This window comes from Egretta garzetta, unplaced genomic scaffold (assembly GCF_000687185.1).
Source record: "Egretta garzetta isolate BGI_Z169 unplaced genomic scaffold, ASM68718v1 scaffold27, whole genome shotgun sequence".
NCBI lineage: Eukaryota > Metazoa > Chordata > Aves > Pelecaniformes > Ardeidae > Egretta > Egretta garzetta.
In genome coordinates, this window is record NW_009260400.1 from 3,620,302 (window position 1) to 3,628,669 (window position 8,368).

An 8,368-nucleotide genomic window follows, 5' to 3' on the forward strand; every position below is an offset into this window, starting at 1 on the left:
GCCACCAGGGCTCAGAGGCCACCAGGTTTGGGAATGTCACATGGCAAATCCCCCCTCCAGGGTTGCTACAGCCTGTGGGTGTCACCGCAGTGGAGCCATTAGCAATAAGATGAGACACCCCCCCCCCAATGCTGGGAAGCCCTCAGCACCCTCTGCCCCGCAGGGTGGGTCACCATGAGGTGCTGGCAGCGTGGGGTGACCCATGGGACGTGGGGAGCACCCCACCATCTGGCTTTGCCAACAGAGCTGGCCCAGCCCCACCACAGCCCCCCAGATCCACACTCCCCCACCCCAGCATCTCGCCTGCACACTCAGTGGGACACCTCTCAAGGGCTTGGCTCTCCCCAAACTGTGGGGCCCCATCTAGCCACCGGCTCCAGGTGGATCCAGCCTCTTGCATTCAGCGTGGAGAGCCACGTCATGGCGTAACCCCACCATTGGCCACCCAGCCTCTGCTGCCACCCCTGGCCTGCCCCGGGGGCAACAAAGCTCAGCTCCTCCTGTACCCAGGGTGAGGGAGGCCCCAGCTCTGGTGATGGGTGTTCAGGTCTTTGTGGGTGGTCCGTGGGGGACTCAAGCAGGGACCTGCAGGGGACCCACTGGGTGCTACCATCTGGGCAAGCAGAACCAGCCCACCAGGGGCAGGTCCCATGCAGCCCCCCAAAGGCACTCACTCCCCCCAGATGCCCCTATGCTTGCTCCCTAGTGAGGGGCATAGGGGTCCTGGGGCTCCCAGTGGGTGCACAGGGGCTTTTGGCCCCAAGACCTGTGCCCTGCCCAGCCCCTCCCCTACTGAATGACCCTCCTCCCCCCCCCGAAACACCAATGTCCCTCTTTGTCTCCCCCTTTGTTCTGCTGTGTGCTTCTTTTTTGGTGTGACTCTGAAGGCGACAAAGCTCCTTTTTACTGTAGATACCACTGCGAGCTCTTGTTTTCTCAGCGTGTCCTTCCAGATGATCTCTATATAAATATCTATACATAATATATATAAAGGTTTGTCCGGTCCCTAGCCTGTCTGGGTTTGTTCCCCCTTGCATTCTCATCCAAGTGGTGCTGTGTGGTTCCCCTGGAGGTGGTCTGGCAGTGCTTGCCTTCGGTTCCTCCCTTTGGTTTGCTTGGTTGGTTTCGTTTGCCCTGGTGGTTGGTTCTTTTGATTTTTGTTGGTTTTCCTTTTTTCCCAGTCACAGTGGAATTTAATGCATTTTTCTGTCTGAGCGCAACCTGATTTTGTCACGGCGGCATCAAGGCCGCAGCACTCATGAGAAGGCAATATGTGAACTGGCGCTCACTAACCTGTTGCTGTAGAGAGGATTTACTGCGTTGGAAAAGACCCAACAAACTAATAAAGCCGTTAAGAACCTGCTGTGTGCCTGTCAACGTGCTGCAGAACCACGGGTCCCAGCCCAGCCTGAGCCTGCCTGCAGGGACCTTGTGGGCAGGGAGGACGAGGGTGCCACCTTGGCTACCAACCCTACTGGGGGCTGTGCTGCTGGGAGAGGGGGACCAGGGTGCATGTGGAAGGGAGCCGTGGGGTGCTTTGGCTTTGGGGCAGCCCCATGTACATGGAGTGGATGGAGACTGGAAAGCTGCCAGTTGTGGCCCAACACTGGGGGGGATCCCAATCCAAGGTTGGCTCCAAGGGGTGCCCACTGGGGAAGGAAAGACCCAGCTCTGGGGATGAGCAGATCCAGCCTCCCTGTCCTCTTCCAGGCCTGCAGGCTCCCTGTGTGTCTCCCCATAATGGTCTGAATGTCCCAGCCACAGCCCTTGGCATGTGCATAAAGCCCTCTCTGGGAAGGATCCCCTCCCTGCATCGTAGCCCTCATCCCCGCGCCAGTGCGCCCGTCTGCCTTGTGTTGGTGTTGTGGATTAGCCCCAACCAAGCATCACAGAGCCGCTCACTCACCCTTCTCGCTCACTCTCCCCACAGTGGGATGGGGGAAGAGCAAAAGTAAGAAAACTCGTGGGTTCAGATAAGACCAGTTTAATAATTGAAATCGTGGTAATGATAACGATAACAAAAATTGTATTGAAAAGGAAAATAATGAGAGAGAAACAAAACCTGGGAAAAAACAAGTGATGTGACTGCTCCCCACCCGCTGACTGATGCCCCACCAGTCCCCGAGCATTGGTCACTGCCCCCTGGCCAGCCCCCCCAGTTTCTATACTGGGCATGATGCCATACAGTATGGAATAGCCTTTGGGCCAGTCGGGGTCAGCTGTCCTGGCCGTGCGCCCTCCCAGCTCCTTGTGCCCCTGGCAGAGCAGGCGTGGTAATGATAACGATAACAAAAATTGTATTGAAAAGGAAAATAATGAGAGAGAAACAAAACCTGGGAAAAAACAAGTGATGTGACTGCTCACCACCCGCTGACTGATGCCCCACCAGTCCCTGAGCATTGGTCACTGCCCCCTGGCCAGCCCCCCCAGTTTCTATACTGGGCATGATGCCATACAGTATGGAATAGCCTTTGGGCCAGTCGGGGTCAGCTGTCCTGGCCGTGCGCCCTCCCAGCTCCTTGTGCCCCTGGCAGAGCAGGGGAAGGTAGAAAGTCCTTGCCTCGTGTAAGCCCTGCTCGGCACCAACTGAACCATAGTGAGTTATCGTTATTCCTATCCTAAACCCAAACCACAGTGCTGTGCCTGCTGCTGGGAGGAAAATTAACTCTATCCCAGCTGAAACCAGGATGACTGGGGCGCTCCAGACTGGTCCCAGTCCCTGAAGCAGGTCCCAGAGCCAGGAGGATGTGGAGAGGACATAGGAAGTAGGTTGGTCCCCTGAGATCAAATGATAGCTGGCCAAGCCAGAAGGAAGACTGAGATGGGGAGTGACGCTCGTTGGGTGGCCACAGAGCCCTTCCTGGGGATGCAGCTCCCATTTCTCCCTGCCAGCCCTCCCCTAGCACAGGTCTCCCAGCACCCCCAGGACCTGCTGTCCCAGAGCGGGCTGAGCGTTGTGAGAACTCGAACCCCAAACTGTCCCCTCACCCTGGTCATGCACCCCAAGGGCTGCCCTGGGGCGCGGGGGGAAGGCTCAGCCCTGCTCCAGAAGTCATAGGGGCAGGAGGGTGGCACAGGGGTCCCCGTGCCTCTGCCCACACCATCCCTTGCTGCAAGAAGGACAATTGCCACCTGCCCCAGAAGGCAGTGGGGGGCAGGGCGTGCTGCACGTCCTGGCTCACTCAGACACTGCCACACTGGCAGCTTCACTTCCAGCTCTTGGTCTGAGGCCACCAGGGCTCAGAGGCCACCAGGTTTGGGAATGTCACATGGCAAATCCCCCCTCCAGGGTTGCTACAGCCTGTGGGTGTCACCGCAGTGGAGCCATTAGCAATAAGATGAGACACCCCCCCCCCAATGCTGGGAAGCCCTCAGCACCCTCTGCCCCGCAGGGTGGGTCACCATGAGGTGCTGGCAGCGTGGGGTGACCCATGGGACGTGGGGAGCACCCCACCATCTGGCTTTGCCCACAGAGCTGGCCCAGCCCCAACACAGCCCTGTTCGTAGGGACTGGAAGATTGTAACCTGTCCTAGGAGAAAATATCTTTAAGATGCTGCAGGATAGTAGTCCTTGTAAAATCTTACCATGCAGCTAGTTGATTTGACTGCTTTGGTCAGTGTCTACCTCACTACAAAGAGAAGCATAAACAGACAGTGGCGGACGGTACGCTCTCACTCTTCAGATTAAGAGAGATACGTGATGCTCCAACATTTTCTTCATGACTGCCACTGCTACTTTGCAGCAGACCTGCACCATCTGAACATGCACAGTGAGACTGTGAGTGAGATAGGCTCATCCAGCCACCATCCATAGGTTATGGAGGTAACTGCAGACCTGCACAGTGGATCCTTTCATAAAGAAAAGCCATTGGGTGTCCACATTCCTATATATAGAAGCATGATAATGGAAGATGTCCTTAATGCCTTTTGCAAATATTTCTAGAAAAACAAATGCATAAGTGAAGAAGTTTTTGTTTGTTTGTTTGGGTAGGGGTTTTGTTTTGGTTTTTTGGGGGGGTTGTGATTGTTCCTTTTTCTTAATTTCAAAAGCCTATATTTCAAATTCAAATTCAATTTCAAAATACCTGATCTGTGGTAGTACTACAGGTATGAGAGACCACAGAAGAAGTGTAACTAGCTGAAAAATGTAGTATAGAATTCTGTTTGATTAGTAATTAGCTTGTAGGAATTTTTTTCAGGAATCGTCGTCTCACAGGTCTTATATTGCCAGTGAAGAGGCTCAGTTTCAAACCTGTTTATGTGTATAAACTCACTATGGCAACACAGAACGAACTACAAAGACTCCTCTATCGTGCTGCAAGAGTCAAAATTTGTTGAAATTCCCAGCCTATTCTTCTTAGCGTCTTATCTAAAACTTAATCTAAATTAGCAAGTTCTTACACTTAGTCAGTTGGTTTCTTCTGAATTTATTGGAGCCCTTATTAGGAAAGTGGCAGTACTTCTTTTAACCCATTTGAAACATATCTTGCATACAGCTCCTTTTCTGAGTGTCTTGAAAAGCACACCTGCCACAAGGCTATTTCTCCATGGTTTACCTTTCCTTAAGCATGAATGGGTATCTTCAGTTTCAAAGTAATTTATTAATCTGTGGCCTGTGTGCCAAGCACAGGTGACATTGCTGTCATGGGGAGAATGGGGACAAAGACAGCCTGACTTGGCTGAAATCAGACAGGAAACCCAACCAGGGAAAGCTGTGATATATTCACAGACATGGTGTCGTGGTTTAACCCCAGCTGGCAACTCAGCCCCACGCAGCAGCTCGCTCACTCTCCCCACAGTGGGATGGGGGAAGAGCAAAAGTAAGAAAACTCGTGGGTTCAGATAAGACCAGTTTAATAATTGAAATCGTGGTAATGATAACGATAACAAAAATTGTATTGAAAAGGAAAATAATGAGAGAGAAACAAAACCTGGGAAAAAACAAGTGATGTGACTGCTCCCCACCCGCTGACTGATGCCCCACCAGTCCCCGAGCATTGGTCACTGCCCCCTGGCCAGCCCCCCCAGTTTCTATACTGGGCATGATGCCATACAGTATGGAATAGCCTTTGGGCCAGTCGGGGTCAGCTGTCCTGGCCGTGCGCCCTCCCAGCTCCTTGTGCCCCTGGCAGAGCAGGGGAAGGTAGAAAGTCCTTGCCTCGTGTAAGCCCTGCTCGGCACCAACTGAACCATAGTGAGTTATCGTTATTCCTATCCTAAACCCAAACCACAGTGCTGTGCCTGCTGCTGGGAGGAAAATTAACTCTATCCCAGCTGAAACCAGGATGACTGGGGCGCTCCAGACTGGTCCCAGTCCCTGAAGCAGGTCCCAGAGCCAGGGGACGGGGGGAGAATGGCTGTGTAGCCCACATGCATGGCTGTCTGGGGCTGGTGGAGAGCCTGGACATGTGGGAAGGAATTCAAACCACGAAGACTGAGCTGAGAGGTGGGCAGGCAGCCTGGGACTGTTCTGGACTGGTTTGGCTGCAGGGGTCTACTGGTCTCCTTGCCTTTGGTTCTTCCTCTGTCCTGCTCTGGCCCTGAGGCTTCCCCCTTGCTGCCCCCTCTCTCCTGCTTTGGTTTTGGGGTCCTCCCTCCCCCCCTTCTCTCTCTTTCCAGCATTAGGCTCTCCCTCCTCTGCTCTTGGGAGCCTCTGTGGCAGGGACATCTATTTGGGTCCCCCTTCTCTGCTGCCCCCCGCCCCAGCCTGGGTGGCCCTCACCTGATCGGGGGACTGGAATAGTTCCGGTGGGGCTGGGATGAGGTGTCCCCAGCTTGGCTCCAGGACTGGAGGCCATCACTGTGGTGTCAGGGCAGCTGCGGCTGGAATTGCTGAACTGCTGGGAGCAGAGTGGCCGCGGAGAGGCCACATGACACACAAAGAGCAGAGGGGAGCAAGGACCTGGAGGGTATGGGGAGGCCACAGCTGTGCTTGGGATGCCAGAGGGGCAGCGAAGCCTCCCTTTGAGGTGGGGGGGCTCTAGCTGGGGGTGTGCATGTAGGATGTTATTAACAAGGGTTGTGTGTTAATTAGCACCTCTGCAGTCAGATGCTGGCAGGATGGAGGGCTCTGAGGGTGCATGGCAGAGGGGACTGGACCCAGGGAAGACACCCTGAGCCCCCTGCCACCCTCATCTGCCACCTCAGCTGCCGGGTGCCACCCAGCCTGGAAAGGGAGGGGGCACAGGTGGGGCAGGGTGCATCCTCCCTCTTCTTCCTCCTGGTGTGAGGCTGGGTGATCCCAGGGCAGGACCCTGAGGCTGAGGGAGGGGAACTCCTGCTGCGCCATCCTGGCTGGGGCCAGCCCCGGTCCCAGCCCCTCTGCCAAGCTGCCATTCAGACAGGCTCCTGACAGCCCCCAGCCATGGCTACGCACATGACCATCAGCCGTGCTGGAAGGGTCCCCCTTTTCCCAGCTGCCCCAGGGCCCCTGATACCACACATGTCCTTGCTCAACCACCAGCTCCCCAAGGACATGGTCCCAGCTCCAACATGCTTGGGGATGGGGGGAGTCAGGGGGGCCCCCATGCCTTGCCATCAGCTCCAGGGAAAGAAAAGTCAGTGGATGCCAAAGAGACTGCAATGGCCCCACATGTTCCCTCGTCCACCTTTTTGTGGCCAATGTACTTGGACAAGCTCTTCTTGTTGTCTTTGACATCCCTGGCCAGACTCAGTTCCATTTGGGTTTTAGCTCTCCGACCTTCATCCCTAGACGCTCAGACAATGCATCTGTATTCCTCCTCCGTTACCTGCCCTTGCTTCCACCCTCTTGTGCTTCCCTTTGTGTTTGAGTTTGGCCAGGAGCTCCTTCTTCATCCATGCAGGCCTCCTGGCATTTTTGCTTAAATTCCTATTCGTTAGCATGGACCTCTCTTGAGCTTGCAGGATGAGATCCTTGAATATGAAGCATCTTTCCTGGGCCCCCCTTCCCTCCAGGGTCTTATCCCACGGGACTCCCCCAAGCAGACCTTTAAAGTGGCCAAAGTCTGCTCTCCAGAAGTCCAGGGCTGGGACCTTGCTTTTCGCCCTCCTCCCTGCCCTCAGGTTTCCGAGCTCTACCACCTCATGGTGGCTGCAGCCAGGGCTGCCTTTGATCTTCACATCACCCACGAGCCCCTCCTGGGTTGGTGAGGACAAGGTCCAGCAGAGCACCTTTTCTCGTTGGCTCCTCTGTCACTTGGAGGAGGAATTTATCATCACTGCGCTGCAGGAGCGTCCAGGATGGCTTGTGTCCAGCTGTATTGTCCCTTCTGCAGGTAGCGGGGTGGCTGAAGTCCCATGAAGACTAGGGCCTGCGAACGTGAGGCTGCTCTTCTCTGCCTGTTAGGAGGCCTGACCCACTTGTTCTTTCTGGTCAGGCAGCCTTTAGCAGACACCCACCGTACCCGGCACCTTTGCCCATCCTCTCTCTAACCCTAACCGTAACCCACAAGCTCCCTATTGGCTCCTCTTCCATCCCCAGGCAGAGCTCCACATGCCCCGGCTGCTCCTTCGTGTAAAGGGTAGCTCCCCCTGCCCTTGCTGCCCTTCCTGCCATAGCAGGACTCCAGCCACAGGAGCCATCCCACCACATCTCTGTGATCCTGATGATATCGTGGTCCTGCAGCTGCACACAGATCTCTCATTCCTCCTGATTATTCCCTGTGCTGCCTGCAGGTGCTCTAGAGGGCACCTCAGCATCCTGGAGAGGGGTTGGGGCTTTCTCCACCATGGTGCCCAGTAGGCCCATCCTTGCTTACAGCCACAGCCAAGGTATCTCAGGGGCAGCTAGAAGCAGACAGCAAAGCCACCCGATGCTGAATGAGCTGTGCCTCGTTGCAGCTGCCTTCATGTGAGGCATCCAGCCTCGCCTTGGTGCCCGCACTCCCCCTGCCCTGCCAATGGCAAAGAACAGGAGCTCCCCATGGCAGTGCTGCCGGCTTGGAGGAGGTGATGCTTTCTGTCTTAGAATGAGGAGGAATTCCAGAACCCCAGAATCCCAGCATGGCAGGGGCTGGCAGGGCCCTCCAAAGATCACCCAGTCCAATCCTCCTGCTCAAGCAGGCTTACCCAGAGCAGGGTGCACAGGACATCATCCAGGAGGGCTTTGAATATCTCCAGAGAAGGAGACTCCACAGCCCCCCTGGGCAGCCTGTGCCAGTGCTTGGTCACCCTCAAAGTCCAGAAGTTCCTCCTCATGTTCAACTGGAACCTCTTCTGCTTCCGTTTGTGCCCATTGCCCCTTGTCCTGGCGCTGGGCACCACTGAGAAGAGTCTGCCTCTGTCCTCGTGACACCCACCCTTAAGATATTTGTACGTGTTGATGAGATCCCCTCTCAGTCTTCTCTTCTCCAGGCTGAACAAGCCCAGCTCCCTCAGCCCTTCCTTG